The following is an 18,206-nucleotide window of genomic DNA, read 5'->3' on the forward strand; positions in this document are numbered from 1 at the left end:
AAATTCAAGTACCCCCTAATCAGAGCAAAGCATTTTTGGTTGAAAAAAAGAGATAAAGAAGTAAAATACAACACTATGTCATCAGTTTCTGATTTATTAAATTGTATAACAGTGCAAAATATTGCTCATTTGTTGTGGTCTTTCTTGAACTATTTGGAAAAAAAGATATAAAAATAACTAAAAACTTGTTGAAAAATAAACAAGTGATTCAAATATAAATAAAGATTTTTACACATAGAAGTAATCAAATTAAAGTGCCCTCTTTGGGGATTGCAATAGAGATCCATCTGGATTCATGAACTTCATTCTCAACATTTCTTCACAAAAAAAGAAATCTTTAACATCAATATTTATGGAACATGTCCACTACGCTTTAACCAAGCCTCCATTGTTTTCTACATGGATAGTTGATTGACAGTTGGTGCCGTGTGGCACCGCCAGGTAGAGTCAAACCACCATGGCATGGGGGAAACTCTGGCTTTATGGTAATGAATGGAATAGCCTACTTGATTAGTTGTTCAGTTTATGAACTTACATTCATATTTTGTCGAAGTATTATTCAATAAATATATTTATAAAGGATTTTTGAATTGTTGCTATTTTTAGAATATTTAAAAAAAATCTCACGTACCCCTTGGCATACCTTCAAGTACCCCCAGGAGTACGCGTACCCCCATTTGAGAACCACTGCCTTAGGAGACTAGATGTAAACAGAGTAAAGAGAGAGCGAGTGAGGTGGCCATTCCAAATACTTTTAAAATGCTACCCATATTGGATACTGTTTAGGAACATAAACTGCATTTCTTGACTGTACCAGTTGCTGGTGACAAAGTCACAATAAAACGTTGGATGATCAGCATGGAAGGTGATGTCATCTGCAAAGGCGTCCAACCTAGCTTAATCTCAGGGCTTGCTGCCCTTCTTGCCACCTACTATGTGTTCAACTTGGAATACCAAGAGGAAGGTCCTCGGACATTGGAATTTGTTCAAAGGTAAATCCTCTTGATACTGTTAAAATACTGTTAGGATATTTTATTTTATATTTCTCACCTCTGTTCAGGAATTTGACTTGTCATTTCCCCAATTGTGTGCCTTAAATCAAAGACTCTTCTGTTCCTTTGTGTACCTTCTTATTAGGGACCGAAGCACCAGTTTGACTCTAGGATACAGAGAAGGTAGGTAATGTGCAGGTAAAGATATGTTGACTGGGTCAAAGAAGGAAGCACCTGTTTGACCCCAGGATGCAGAAAAAGTAGGTAATTTGCAGGTAAAGATATGTTGACTGGATGATGGCAGGAAGCACCAGCTTGACCCGAGAATGCAGAGCAAGTAGGTAATGTGCGGGTGAAGATATGTTGAATGGGTAAAGGCAGGAAGCACCAGTGTGACCCCACCATGCAGGGAAGGTAGGTAATGTGCGGGTGAAGGTATGTTGAATGGGTGAAAGAAGGAAGCGCAGGTGTGGTCGAGGCCATGCAGACAAGGTAGGTATGTGCAAGTGAAGATATGTTGTATGGTGAAAGAAAGAAGCACCAGTGTGACCCAAGGATGCAGGGAAGTTAGGTAATGTGCAGGTAAAGATATGTTGAATGGGTGAAGGCAGGAAAAACCAGCTAGACGCCAGGATACAGAGAAGGTAGGTAATGTGCAGGTAAAGATATGTTGAATGAGTAAAGGCAGGAAACACCAGCTTGACTCCAGGATACAGAGAAGGTAGGTAATGTGCAGGTAAAGATATGTTGAATGGGTAAAGGTAGAAAGCACCAGCATGACCACACTATGCAGAGAAGGTAGGCAATGTGCAGGTAAAGATATGTTGAATGGGTAAAGGCAAGAAGCACCAGTGTGACCCCAGGATGCAGAGAAGATAGGTAATGAGCAGGTAACGATATGTTAAATGGGTGAAAGCAGGAAACATCAGCGTAAATACACGGTCCCGTAGATGGAGAGAAAACATAAATAGAGAGAGGGATTGGGGAGGCTTTAGCATTGTCTTCCTCTCTGAATTTGTCTTAATGGGTTTTAGAGCATTCACTCATCTACAGCTGTGGTTATGGTATAGGCTCACATATATCCTAAAATTGATATTAATATTTGTGCAGTGCATATTCCTAAATAACAATGTGAGGGGGGTTCTGTATCGACTGCAAGTAATCTTCAATCACAACAGAATATCTAATATGCTTTCTCTCTTTTTTAGGCGATTCATTGGCGTTAACCCTGAGAGGGGAACAAAGGCTAGCCAGGGAAAGGTGGTGTCCAAGAAGACCAGGAAGCTGGTCCAGAAAAAGGCAGCAACTGTAAATCCTCACGTAGCCACCCTTATAAAACATCTCACAGACTTTGAGTGGGGCTTTATGTAGCCGACAACTAAACACTGGACTCGTGTTCAGTGTTTTGTCTCCAGTTAGAAATTAAGTGGACATGTTATAAATGTTAAAATGCTTTACTGAAAATAAGAAGAATGCACTAAATGTACTTTGAATGTATTTGATGCACTTTAAAATAATTGGTTAATAAAAACATAATCTTGCAAGGCCATTTCTCCAGTCATTTTTATGCCAGCAGATTGCAGGGATTTTGATTTTGAAAAATTAAAAGTTCAACTCATTAACTTCTAGTGGCATTATACTGTAAAGCTCAGTCTATAGTGCTTATAATTATTTTACTGTAATTAACTGTTAATGGATATTACAGTAGATACACTAAAATAACAGTGTAATGCCGCTAAACAGATGACAGTATTATGCTGTGAAGCGTATATTTGACCGGTAAATTGAGAGCTTTTCCTTCTGGCGCAGCTCCTTCTTACCACAACGAATCGATATAACGTCCTCATTACTGAAGACGCCGCACCGATCAGCCTGTGCATCTCATGATCCACTCTTCCCTCACTCATGAACAAGACTCCAGGTACTTGAACTCATCCACTTGGGGCAAGATCTCCTGCCCAACCTCGAGATAGCACTCCACCCTTTCCCGGGCGAGAACCTCGGACTTGGAGGTGCTGATTCTCATCCCAGTCGCTTCACACTCGGCTGCGAACCAATCCAATGAGAGCTGAAGATCCTGGCCAGTTAAAGCCAAAAGGACCACATCATCTGCAAAAAGGAGAGACCTAATCCTGCAGCCTCCAAACCGGATCCCCTCAACGCCATGACTGCGCCTAGAAATTCTGTCCATAAAATTTATGAACACATTTGGTGACAAAGGGCAGCCAACACGAGGGTTGGACTCCGGTCCAACCCTCCCTGGAAAGGGGTCCGACTTACTGCTGGCAATGCGGACCAAGCTCTGACACTGATCATACAGGGAGCGACCCGCCACAATCAGACATGCCGATACCCCATACTCTCTAAACACTCCCCACAGGACTTCCCGGGGTGGCCACGGTCGAATGTCTTCTCCAAGTCCAAAAAGCACATGTAGACCGGTTGGACAAACTCCCATGCACACTCAAGGACCCTGCCGAGAGTATAGAGCTGGTCTACCGTTCCACGACCAGGACGAAAACCACACTGTTCGTCCTGGATCCGAGGTTCCTCCTCTCCAGTACACATGAATAGACCTTACCGGGAAGGCTGAGGAGTGTGATCTACGATAGTTGGAACACACCCTCCGGTTCCCCTTCTTAAAGAGAGGAACCACCACCCCGGTCTGCCAATCCAGAGGTACCGCCCCTGATGTCCACGCGATGTTGCAGAGTCTTGTCAACTAAAACAGCCCCACAGCATCCAGAGCCTTAAGGAACTCCGGATGGAGCTCATCCACCCCCGGGGCCTTGCCACCGAGGAGCTTTTTAACTACCTTGGCAACCTCAGCCCCAGAAATAGGAGAGCCCAACACAGATTCCCCAGGCACTGCTCGGCCTGTCGGTATGCCCGCTGCCTCTGGAGTCCCATGAGCCAAAAGGACCAGATAAGCTCTTTCTTCAGCTTGACGGCATCCCGCACTGCTGGTGGCCACCAGCGGGTTCTAGGATTACCGCCACGACAGGCACCAAACACCTTGCGGCCACAGCTCCAATCAGCTGGCTTGAAAAGAGAGGCACGGAACATGATCCATTCAGACTCAATGTCCAGCACCTCCTTTGTGACATGTTCAAAGTTCCTCCGGAGGTGGAAAAAGAAACTCTCTCTGACAGGAGACTCTGCTAGGCATTCCCAAAAGACTCTCACAATGCGTTTGGGCCTGCCAGGTCTGTCCGGGATCCTACCCCACCATCGGAGCCAGCTCACCAGGTGGTGATCGGTAGAAAGCTCGCCCCTCTCTTCACCCGAGTGTCCAAAACATGAGGCCGCAAATCTCATGACACAACTACAAAGTCAATCATGGAACTGCGGCAGAGGGTGTCCTGGTGCCAAGTGCACATATGGACACCCTTATGTTTGAACATTGTGTTTGTTATGGACAATCCGTGACGAGCACAAAAGTCCAATAACAAAGCACCACTTGGGTTCAGATCCGGGTGGCCATTTTTCCCAATCACGACTCTCCAGGTTTCAAAGTCGTTGCCAACATGAGCGTTGAAGACCCCCAGCAGATCAAGGGAATCACCCGAGGGAGCACTCTCAAGGGAATCCAAAAAGAGTGGGTACTCTGAGCTGCTGTTTGGTGCGTAAACACCAACAACAGTCAGGACCCGTCACCCAACCCGAAAGCGGAGGGAAGCTACCATCTCGTCTTCTGGGTTAAGTCCAACATGCAGGCTTTGAGCCGGGGGGCAACAAGAATTGCCAACCCAGCCTCTCATTACTTGCAACGCCAGAGTGGAAGAGAGTCCAACCCATCTTGAGATAACAGGTTCCAGAGTCCTTGCTGTGCGTCGAAGTGAGTCCAGCTTTATCTAGCGACGTTCCACGTCCCAAGAGCGAGCTTATGTAGCCGATAATCGGACCGCCAAGTGCCCTGCCTTCGGCTTCCGCCCAGCTAACACTGCACCCGACCTCTATGACCCAGCCCATGAGTGGTGAGCCTATTGCAGGGGGGACCCACGTTGCCTCTTCGAGCTGGGCCCCATGGGCACCAGTCGCTCGCCATCGTGCCCCACCTCTGGGCCTGGCTCCACAGGGGAGCCACGGTGACCCGCGTCTGGGCAAGAAAATATCTAGGTCCTCGATTTGTACTTTTCATAAAGGTCTTTGAGCTGCTCTTTGTCTGATTCCTCACCTAGGACCTGTTTGTCTTGGGGGACCCTACCAGGGGGCATAGAAGCCCCCGGACAACATAGCTCCTAGGATCAGTGGGACACGCAAACCACAAAGGTGGCGGCTCAGAAAGCAGGTTATATAAACATAACTCCAAAACCAAACATGCAAGATGTCTAAACATGCCTGTAATATTGTATCAATGTGAGTTTTACTAGAATCGGTTGTTTTTTTAAGGCTTGCAAACACAAAAAGTTTTTTTTACTCAATATGACAGTAAGTTCTTAAAATGCTGAGATAATGTGAAAAAAGCAATACAAATGTATTCCAACATAATTCCTAAACCAAACATGCAAAATGTCTAAAAATGCCTGTAATATTGAATCCATGTGAGTTTTACTAGAATCATTTGTTTTTGTAAGGTTTGCAAATACAAAAATTTAGTTTTATGACAGACACAAGTTAGTTTTGTTTACTCATTATAACAGTATAGATGTCATACTATATATTAAAGTTATATGAACATAACTCCAAAACCAAACGTGCATTATGTCCAAAATTGCCTGTAATATTGTATAGATGTGAGTTTTACTACAATCAGGTTTGCAAATACAAAAATTGGGTTTTATGACAGTATACTGTCACACTCAATATGACAGTATAACTGTCATACTAAATCCATCCATTTTCTTCCGCTTATCCGAGGTCGGGTTGCGGGGGCAGCAGCCTAAGCAGAGAGCCCAGACTTCCCTCTCCCCAGCCACTTCGTCCAGCTCTTCTCGGGGGATCCCGAGGCGTTCCCAGGCCATAGTCTTTCCAATGTATCCTAGGTCTTCCCCATGGCCTCCTGCCGTTCGGACTTAGGGAGGCGTTCGGGTGGCATCCTGAGCAGATGCCCGAACCACCTCATCTGGCTCCTCTCAATGTGGAGGAGCAGCGGCTTTACACTGAGTTCCTCCCAGATGACAGAGCTTCTCACCCTATCTCTAAGGGAGAGACCCACCACCCGGCGGATGAAACTCATTTCGGCCGCTTGTACCCGTGACCTTGTCCTTTCGGTCATAACCCAAAGCTCATGACCATAGGTGAGGATGGGAACGTTGATCGACCGGTAAATTGAAAGCTTTTCCTTCTGGCTCAGCTCCTTCTTCACCACAACGGATCGATATAGCGTCCTCATTACTGAAGACGCCGCACCGATCCGCCTGTAGATCTCACAATCCACTCTATCCTCACTCGTGAACAAGACTCCTAGGTACTTGAACTCCTTCACTTGGGGAAAGATCTCTTTCCAAACCTCGAGATGGCACTCCACCCTTTCCCGGGCGAGAACCATGGACTCGGACTTGGAGGTGCTGATTCTCATCCCAGTCGCTTCACTGCGAACCGATCCAATGAAAGCTGAAGATCTTGGCCAGTGAAGCCATCAGGACCACATCATCTGCAAAAAGCAGAGACCTAATCCTGCAGCCACCAAACCAGGCGCAGTCATGGCGTTGAGGGGATCCTCAAAGCCATGACTGCGCCTAGATATTCTGTCCATTAAAGTTATGAACAGAATCGGTGACAAAGGGCAGCCTTAGCGGAGTCCAACCCTCACTGGAAAGGGGTCCGACATACTGCCGGCAATGCGGACCAAGCTCTGACACTGATCATACAGGGAGACACCCGCCACAATCAGACATGCCGATACTCCATACTCTCTGAGCACTCCCCACAGGATTTACCGGGGACCAAGGTCGAATGTCTTCTCCAAGTCCACAAAACTTATGTAGACTGGTTGGGCAAACTCCCATGCACACTCAAGGACCCTGCCGAGAGTATAGAGCTGGTCTACCGTTCCACGACCAGGACGAAAACCACACTGTTCGTCCTGGATCCGAGGTTCCTCCTCTCCATTACACATGAATAGACCTTACCGGGAAGGCTGAGGAGTGTGATCTACGATAGTTGGAACACACCCTCCGGTCCCCTTCTTAAAGAGAGGAACCACCACCCCGGTCTGCCAATCCAGAGGTACCGCCCCCGATGTAGACGCAATGTTGCAGAGTCTTGTCAACCAAGACTGCCCCACAGCATCCAGAGCCTTAAGGAACTCCGGACGGAGCTCATACCCCCGGGGCCTTGCCACCGAGGAGCTTTTTAACTACCTTGGCAACCTCAGCCCCAGAAATAGGAGAGCCCACCACGGACTTCCCAGGCACTGTTTCCTCATAGGAAGACGTGTTGGTGGGACTGAGGAGGTCTCGCTTGGCCTGTCGGTATGCCCACTGCCTCTGGAGTCCCATGAGCCAAAAGGACCCGGTGGCTCTTTCTTCAGCTTGACAGCATCCCTCACTGCTGGTGGATTACCGCCACGACAGGCACCAAACACCTTGCGGCCACAGCTTCAATCAGCTGGCTCAACAAGAGAGGAACGGAACATGGTCCACTCAGACTCAATGTCCAGCACCTCCCTCGTGACATGTTCAAAGTTCTTCCGGACATGTTCAAAGTTCTTCAGGAGACTCTGCTAGGTGTTCCCAGCAGACCCATACAATGCGTTTGGGCCTGCCAGGTCTGACCGGCATCCTCCCCTAACATCGGAGCCAGCTCACCACCAGGTGGTGTTTGGTGGAAAGCTCTGCCCCTCTCTTCACAGAGTGTCCAAAACATGAGGCCGCAAATCCCATGACACAACTACAAAGTCAATCATGCGGCCGAGGGTGTCCTTGTGCCAAGTGCACATATGGACACCCTTATGTTTGAACATTGTGTTTGTTATGGACAATCCGTGACAAGCACAAAAGTCCAATAACAAAGCACCACTTGGGTTCAGATCCGGGTGGCCATTTTTCCCAATCACGACTCTCCAGGTTTCACTGTCGTTGCCAACATAGCGTTGAAGTCCACCAGCAGAACAAGGGAATCACCCGAGGGAGCACTCTCCAGTACTCCCTCAAGGGAATCCAAAAAGAGTTGGTACTCTGAGCTGCTGTTTGGTGTGTAAACACAAACAACAGTCAGGACCCGTCACCCAACCCGAAGGCTGAAGGAAGCTACCATCTCGTCTATTGGGTTTAAAGTCCAACGTGCAGGCTTTGAGCCGGGGGGCAACAAGAATTGCCACCCCAGCCTCTCATTAGTTGCAACGCCAGTGTGGAATCTCTTCCACTCTGGCGTTGCAAGTAATGAAAGTTCAGCTCAGTCCAGCCCCTCTGAGAGAACAGGTTCCAGAGCCCTTGCTGTGAGTCCAACTATATCTAGCCGGGAACGTCTCCACCTCATGCACCAGCTCAGGCTCCTTCCCTCCCAGCGAGGTGACGTTCCATGTCCCAAGAGCGAGCTTATGTAGCCGATAATCGGACCACCAAGTGCCCTGCCTTCGGCTGCCGCCCAGCTCACACTGCACTCTCTATGACCCAGCCCATGAGTGGTGAGCCCTGGAAGGGGGATCCACGTTGCCTCTTCGAGCTGAGCACGGCAGGGCCCCATGGGGACAGGCCCGTCAATCGCCATCGTGCCACACCTCTGGGCCTGGCTCCACAGGGGAGCCACGGTGACCTGCGTCCGGGCGAGAAAAAATCTAGGTCCTCAATTGTACTTTTAATAAAGGTCTTTGAGCTGCTCTTTGTCTGATCCCTCACCTAGGACCTGTTTGTCCTGGATCAGTGGGACACGCAAACCACAAAGGTGGCGGCTCAGAAAGCAGGTTATATAAATATAACTCCAAAACCATCGGTTGTTTTTGTAAGGTTTGCAAATACAAAAATTAGGTTTTACTCACAATGACAAAATCACACTCAATATGACAGTTATTTAAACATAACTCATAAACCACACAAAAAAATGGCTAATAATGCCTGAAATAATGAATCATTGGGAGTTTTACTGAGTTTTATATTTTGCACGTCCCACTGGGAGGAGGCCCCGCGGCAGACCAAGGACCAGATGGGGGGATTACATCTCCTCTCTGGCCTGGGAACGCTTCGGGATTCCCCAGGAGGAAGTCGCAAATGTTGCTCTGGAGAGGGAAGTCTGGGGGTCTTTGCTGGAGCTGCTGTCCCCGCGACCCGATTCCGGATAAGCGGTTGAAGATGGATGGATGGATGGATGGATGGATATATTTTGCAAACACAAAAAGTAGTTTTTTACTTGACTCTAATGTTCTTAGAACCCTGAGATAATGGGAAAAAAGCAATAAAAATATATTTAAACCTAAGTCCTAAACAACACATGCAAAATGGCTAATAATGCCTAGGGAGACATGTAACGTTGTTAGTTTAAAAAAAAGGATCTTTTGTAAAGATATCAAAGACACAAGCTAGTTTTTTTTATTCAATATGACAGTATAACAGTCATACTAAATATGAAAGTTATATAAACATAACTCCAAAACCAAACATGTGTCATGTCTAAAAATGCCTGTAATAATGTATTTATGTGAGTTTGTAAGGTTTGCAAAAACAAAAAGTAGTTTTTTACTCAATATGAAAGTAATGTTCTTAGAATCCTGAGATAATGCGAAAAAAGCAATAAAAATGTATTCAAACATAACTCCTAAACAACCCAGGCAAAATGGGTAATAATGCCTGGAGACATGTATCTTTGTTAGTTTTACTAGAAAATGTATTTTTTGTAAAGTTTGCAAAGACACAAGCTAGTTGTTTTTATTCAATAAGACAGTATAACAGTCATACTACATATGAAAGTTATATAAACATAACTCCAGAACCAAACGTGTGTCATGTCTAAAAATGCCTGTAATAATGTATTTATGTGAGTTTGTAAGGTTTGCAAAAACAAAAAGTAGTTTTTTACTCAATATGAAAGTAATGATCTTAGAATCCTGAGATAATGCGAAAAAAGCAATAAAAATGTATTTAAACATAATTCCTAAACAAACCATGCAAAATGGATAATAATGCCTGGAGACATGTATCTTTGTTAGCTTTACTAGAAAAATGATCTTTTGTAAAGTTTGCAAAGACACAAGCTAGTTTTTTTTTAATCAATATGACTGTATAACAGTCATACTAAATATAAAAGTTATATAAACATAACTCCAAAACCAAACATGTGTCATGTCTAAAAATGTCTGTAATAATGTATTTATGTGAGTTTGTAAGGTTTGCAAAAACAAAAAGTAGTTTTTTACTCAATATGAAAGTAATGATCTTAGAATCCTGAGATAATGCGAAAAAAGCAATAAAAATGTATTTAAACATAAATCCTAAAAAACCCATGCAAAATGGGTAATAATGCCTGGAGACATGTATCTTTGTTAGTTTTACTAGAAAAATGATCTTCTGTAAAGTTTGCAAAGACACAAACTAGTTTTTTTTTAATTCAATATGACAGTATAACAGTCATACTAAATATGAAAGTTATATGAACATAACTCCAAAACCAAACATGTGTCATGTCCAAAAATGCCTGTAATAATGTATTTATGTGAGTTTGTAAGGTTTTCAAAAACAAAAAGTAGTTTTTTACTCAATATGAAAGTAATGATCTTAAAATCCTGAGATAATGCGAAAAAAGCACTAAAAATGTATTTAAACATAATTCCTAAACAACCCATGCAAAATGGGTAATAATGCCTGGAGACATGTATCTTTGTTAGTTTTACTACAAAAATGATCTTTTGTAAAGTTTGCAAAGACACAAGCTAGTTTTTTTTATTCAATATGACAGTATAACAGTCATACTAAATATAAAAGTTATATAAACATAACTCCGAAACCAAACATGTGTCATGTCTAAAAATGTCTGTAATAATGTATTTATGTGAGTTTGTAAGGTTTGCAAAAACAAAAAGTAGTTTTTTACTCAATATGAAAGTATTGATCATGGAATCCTGAGATAATGCAAAAAAGCAATAAAAATGTATTTAATCATAACTCCTAAACAACCCAGGCAAAAAGGTTAATAATGCCTGGAGACATGTATCTTTGTTAGTTTTACTAGAAAAATGATCTTTTGTAAAGTTTGCAAAGACACAAACTAGTTTTTTTTAATTCAATATGACAGTATAACAGTCATACTACATATGAAAGTTATATGAACATAACTCCAAAACCAAACATGTGTCATGTCTAAAAATGCCTGTAATAATGTATTAATGTGAGTTTGTAAGGTTTGCAAAAACAAAAAGTAGTTTTTTACTCAATATGAAAGTAATGATCTTAAAATCCTGAGATAATGCGAAAAAAGCAATAGAAATGTATTTAAACATAATTCCTAAACAACCCATGCAAAATGGGTAATAATACCTGGAGACATGTATCTTTGTTAGTTTTACTAGAAAAATGAACTTTTGTAAAGTTTGCAAAGACACAAGCTAGTTTTTTTTTATTCAATATGACAGTATAACAGTCATACTAAATATGAAAGTTATATAAACATAACTCCAAAACCAAGCATGTGTCATGTCTAAAAATGTCTGTAATAATGTATTTATGTGAGTTTGTAAGGTTTGCAAAAACAAAAAGTAGTTTTTTACTCAATATGAAAGTAATGATCTTAGAATCCTGAGATAATGCGAAAAAAGCAATAAAAATGTATTTAAACATAATTCCTAAACAACACATGGAAAATGGGTAATAATGCCTGGAGACATGTATCTTTGTTATTTTTACTAGAAAAATGATCTTTTGTAAAGTTTGCAAAGACACAAACTAGTTTTTTTTAATTCAATATGACAGTATAACAGTCATACTAAATATGAAAGTTATATGAACATAACTCCAAAACCAAACATGTGTCAGTCTAAAAATGCCTGTAATAATGTATTTATGTGAGTTTGTAAGGTTTGCAAAAACAAAAAGTAGTTTTTTACTCAATATGAAAGTAATGATCTTAAAATCCTGAGATAATGCGAAAAAAGCAATAAAAATGTCTTTAAACATAATTCCTAAACAACCCATGCAAAATGGGTAATAATGCCTGGACACATGTATCTTTGTTAGTTTTACTAGAAAAATGATGTTTTGTAAAGTTTGCAAAGACACAAGCTAGTTTTTTAAAATTAAATATGACAGTATAACAGTCCTACTAAATATGAAAGTTATCAAAACATAACTACAAAACCAAACATGTGTTATGTCTAAAAATGCCTGTAATAATGTATTAATGTGAGTTTGTAAGGTTTGCAAAACAAAAAGTAGTTTTTTCCTCAATATGAAAGTAAGGATTTTAGAATCCTGAGATAATGCGAAAAAAGCAATAAAAATGTATTTAAACATAATTCCTAAACAACCCATGCAAAATGGGTAATAATGCCTGGAGACATGTATCTTTGTTAGTTTTACTAGAAAAATGATCTTTTGTAAAGTTTGCAAAGACACAAGCTAGTTTTTTCTTATTCAATATGACAGTATAACAGTCATACTAAATATGAAAGTTATATAAACATAACTCCAAAACCAAACATGTGTCATGTCTAAAAATGCCTGTATTAATGTATTAATGTGAGTTTGTAAGGTTTGCAAAAACAAAAACTAGTTTATTACTCAATATGAAAGTAATGATCTTAAAATCCTGAGATAATGCAAAAAAAGCAATAAAAATGTATTTAAACATAATTCCTAAACAACCCATGCAAAATGGGTAATAATGCCTGGAGACATGTATCTTTGTTAGTTTTAATAGAAAAATGATATTTTGTAAAGTTTGCAAAGACACAAGCTAGTTTTTTTAAATTCAATATGACAGTATAACTGTCATACTAAATATGAAAGTTATATAAACATAACTCCAGAACCAAACGTGTGTCATGTCTAAAATTGCCTATAATAATGTATTTATGTGAGTTTGTAAGGTTTGCAAAAACAAAAAGTAGTTTTTTCCTCAATATGAAAGTAAGGATTTTAGAATCCTAAATAATGCGAAAAAAGCAATAAAAATGTATTTAAAGATCATTCCTAAACAACCCATGCAAAATGGCTAATAATGCCTGGAGACATGTATCTTTGTTAGTTTTACTAGAAAAATGATATTTTGTAAAGTTTGCAAAGACACAAGCTAGTTTTTTTTAATTCAATAAGACAGTATAACAGTCATATTAAATATAAAAGTTATATAAACATAACTCCAAAACCAAACATGTGGCATGTCCAAAAATGCTTGTAATAATGTATTTATGTGAGTTTGTAAGGTTTGCAAAAACAAAAAGTAGTTTTTTACTCAATATGAAAGTAATGATCTAAGAATCCTGAGATAATGCGAAAAAAGCAATAAAAATGTATTTAAACATAATTCCTAAACAACCCATGCAAAATGGGTAATAATGCCTGGAGACATGTATCTTTGTTAGTTTTACTAGAAAAATTATCTTTTGTAAAGTTTGCAAAGACACAAGCTAGTTTTTTTTTATTCAATATGACAGTATAACAGTCATACTAAATATAAAAGTTATATAAACATAACTCCAGAACCAAACGTGTGTCATGTCTAAAATTGCTTATAATAATGTATTCATGTGGGTTTGTAAGGTTTGCAAAAACAAAAAGTAGTGTTTTACTCAATATTTAAGTAATGATCTTAGATTCCTGAGATAATGCGAAAAAAGCAATACAAATGTATTCAAACACAATTTTTAAACCAAACATGTGAATTGTCTAAAAATGCCTGTAATATTGAATTTATGTAAGTTTTACTAGAATCAATTGTTTTTGTAAGGTTTGCAAATACAAAAATTAGGTTTTACACATAATGACATTATAACTTTAACACTCAATATGAAAGTTATTTAATTATAACTCCTAAATACACATGAAACATGTCTAATAGCGTGAAAAAAATTATCTTTGTGAGTGTTGCTAGAAACATTTTCTTTTGTAAGGTTTGCAAAGACACAAGTTAGATTTTTTTAACTTAATATGACAGTATAACGCCACACTCAATATGACAGTTATTTAAACATAACTCCTAAACCACACCTGAAAAATGGCTAATAATGCCTGAAATAATGCATCTTCGGGAGTTTTACTGGAAACATATGCTTTTTTTAAGGCTTGCAAACACAAAAATTAATTGTATTGTATTATGTATTACAACATAATTCCTAAACCAAACATGCAAAATGTCTGAAAATGCCTGTAATATTGAATCCATGTGAGTTTTATTTGAATCAGTTGTATGGTTTGCTAATACAAAAATTGGGTTTTATGACAAACACAAGTTAGTTTTTTTACTCAATATAACAGTTTAGCTGTCATACTATATATGAAAGTTATATAAACATAACTCCAAAACCAAACATGCATTATGTCCAAAACTGCCTGTAATATTGTATATATGTGAGTTTTACTAGAATCAGGGTTGCAAATAGAAAAATTGGGTTTTATGACAGTATACTGTCACACTCAATATGACAGTTATTTAAACATAACTCAAACAACACATGCCTGGAGCATGTATCTTAGTTGTTTTACTAGAAAAATGGTATTTTGTAAGGTTTACAAAGACACAAGTTAGTTGCTGTTTTTATTCAATATGACAGTATAACTGTCATACTAAATATGAAAGTTATATAAACATAACTCTAAAACCAAACATGCATTGTGTCTAAAAATGCCTGTAATATTGTATCTGTGTGAGTTTAACTAGATTTAGTTGTTTTTGTAAGGTTTGCAAATACAAAATAAGGGTTTTACTCACTATGACAGTTTACTGTCACACTCAATCTGACAGTTATTTATTTAAACATAACTCCTAAACCACACATGCAAAATGGCTAATAATGCCTGGAGATATGTATCTTTGTGAGTTTTACTAGAAACATTATATTGTGTAAGGTTTAGTTAGTTTTTGTACTCAATCTGACAGTATAACTGTCATTCTAAATCCATCCATTTTCTTCCGCTTATCCGAGGTCGGGTTGCGGGGGCAGCAGCCTGAGCAGAAAATCCCAGACTTCCCTCTCCCCAGCCACTTCGTCCAGCTCTTCTCGGGGTATTCCGAGGCGTTCCCAGGCCAGCCGGGGACATAGTCTTTCCAATGTGTCCTAGGTCTTCCCCGTGGCCTCCTGCCACACCTCCCTAGAGGCGTTCGGGTGGCATCCTGAGCAGATGCCCGAACCACCTCATGGCTCCTCTCAATGTGGAGGAGCAGCGGCTTTACTTTGAGTTCCTCCCGGATGACAGAGCTTCTCACCCTGTCTCTAAGGTAGAGACCCACCACCCGGCAGAGGAAACGCATTTCGGCCGCTTGTCCTTTCGGTCATAACCCAAAGCTGGGAACGTAGATCGACGGTAAATTGAGAGCTTTTCCTTCTGGCTCAGCTCCTTCTTCACCACAACGGATCGATATAGCGTCCTCAATACTGAAGACGCCGCACCAAACCGCCTGTGGATCTCTCGATCCACTCTATCCTCACTCGTGAACAAGACTCCTAGGTACTTGAACTCCTCCACTTGGGGCAAGATCTCCTCCCCAACCTGGAGATGGCACTCGACCCTTTCCTGCGCGAGAACCATGGACTTGGACTTGGAGGTGCTGATTCTCATCCCAGTCGCTTCACACTCAAGGACCCTGCCGAGAGTATAGACCTGGTCTACCGTTCCACGACCAGGACGAAAACCACACTGTTCGTCCTGGATCCGAGTTTCCTCCTCTCCAGTACACATGAATAGACCTTACCGGGAAGGCTGAGGAGTGTGTTTCACGATAGTTGGAACACACCCTCCGGTTCCCCTTCTTAAAGAGAGGAACCACCACCCCGGTGTGCCAATCCAGAGGTACCACCCCCAATGTTCACGCGATGTTGCAGAGTCTTGTCAACCAAGACAGCCCCACAGTATCCAGAGCCTTAAGGAACTCATCCACCACCGGGGCCTTGCCACAGAGGAGCTTTTTAACTACCTAGGCAACCTAAGCCCCAGAAATAGGAGAGTCCACCACAGATTCCCCAGGCACTGCTTGGCCTGTCGGTATGCCCGCTGCCTCTGGAGTCCCATGAGCCAAAAGGACCCGATAGGCTCTTTCTTCAGCCTGACGGCATCCCTCCCTGCTGGTGGCCACCAGCGAGTTCTAGGATTACCGCCACGACAGGCACCAAACACCTTGAGGCCACAGCTCCAATCAGCAGGCTCGACAAGAGAGGCACGGAACATGGTCCACTCAGACTCAATGTCCAGCACCTCCCTCGTGACATGTTTAAAGTTCTTCCTTATGTTTGAACATTGTGTTTGTTATGGACAATCCGTGACGAGCACAAAAGTCCAATAACAAAGCACCACTTGGGTTCAGATCCGGTTGGCCATTTTTCCCAATCACGACTCTCCAGGTTTCACTGTCCTTGCCAACATGAGCATTGAAGTCCCCCAACAGAACAAGGGAATCACCCGAGGGAGCACTCTCCAGTACTCCCTCAAGGGAATCCAAAAAGAGTGGGTACTCTGAGCTGCTGTTTGGTGCGTAAACACAAACAACAGTCAGGACCCGTCACCCAACCCGAAGGCGGAGGGAAGCAACCATCTCGTCTACTGGGTTAAAGTCCAACGTGCAGGCTTTGAGCAACAACAATTGCCACCCCAGCCTCTCATTGCTTGCAACGCCAGAGTGGAAGAGAGTCCAGCCCCTCATGAGAGAACAGGTTCCAGAGCCCTTGCTGTGCGTCGAAGTGAGTCCAACTATATCTAGCCGGAACTTCTTCACCTCGCGCACCAGCTCAGGCTCTTTCCCTCCCAGCGAGGTGACGTTCCACGTCCCAAGAGCGAGCTTATGTAACCGATAATCGGACTGCCTTCGGCTGCCGCCCAGTTCACACTGCATCCGACCTCTATGACCTCAATGGGCCCATGAGTGGTGAGCCCATTGGAGGGTTGACCCACGTTGCCTCTTCGAAATGAGCCCGGCAGGGCCCCATGGAGACAGGCCCGGCCACCAGTCGCTCGCCATCGTGCCCCACCTCTGCGCCTGGCTCCACAGGGGAACCACGGTGACCTGCGCCTGGGCGAGAAAAAATCTAAGTCCTCGATTTGTACTTTTCATAAAGGTCTTTGAGCTGCTCTTTGTCTGATCCCTCACCTAGGACCTTTTCTCAGGGGATCCCGAGGCGTTCCCAGGCCAGCCAATGTGTCCTGGGTCTTCCCCGTGGCCTCCAGGGTGACAGAGCTTCACCTTCACCAGGGGTGTCAAACTCAAATACAGAGTGGGCCAAAGTTTAAAACTGAACAAAGCCGCGGGCCAAGGTTGAACAAATTAACCTTTTAATAGGGACCCAAACACGTTTTGCATTGAATATTGAACAAGCAAGGCTTATATAACTTTATAGTGACATGCAAAATGGAGTTTCAAATAATAATAATAATCATTAAAAAATATCAATTGCATATCAAATATAATTTAAATACAAATTGAATGCCTCTTTTCTATTTGCAGCCTTCTGAGGTAAATATCAACATTAACTTTATCCACAGGCTAATAAATTTGAAAATAAAATAACAATGAATAAAACAACCATTCAGGACTTTAAACTGCTCAGTTTGCAACACACTGATCTAATTTGATGTGCCCAAGCCAGATACCTGGCATCTTTTTTTAGATGCTAGTTCTTTAATGTCGGGGCTCAGGCTTTGAGCTGAGGCAACTTTCATTATCGAACAAGATGTTCAACAGTCATATCTCGTACACCCAATTCTAACATCATTCAGACCCAGTCACAAGATATGTGCAGCTACAGCACGCATACACAAATGAATGCAACGCATACTTCATCAACAGCGATACAGGTTACACTGAGGGTGCCAGTATAAAAAACTTTAACACTGTTAGAAATATACGCCACACTGTGAACCCACACCAAACAAAAATAAAAAACACTTTTCGGGAGAACATCCGCACCGTAACACAACATAAACACAAAAGAACAAATACCCAGAATCTTTTGCAGCACTAACTCTTTCGGGACGCTACAAAATACACCCCCGCTACCACCAAACCTCCCCCCCCCCCCCCCCCACACACACACACACCTTGTAGCGTCTCGGAAGATTTAGTGCTACAAAGGGTTCTGGGTATTTGTTGTGTTGTGTTTATGTTGTGTTACGGTGCGGATGTTCTCCCAAAATGTGT

This window comes from Entelurus aequoreus, linkage group LG14, assembly GCF_033978785.1.
Source record: "Entelurus aequoreus isolate RoL-2023_Sb linkage group LG14, RoL_Eaeq_v1.1, whole genome shotgun sequence".
In the NCBI taxonomy this organism is placed as follows: Eukaryota; Metazoa; Chordata; class Actinopteri; order Syngnathiformes; family Syngnathidae; genus Entelurus; species Entelurus aequoreus.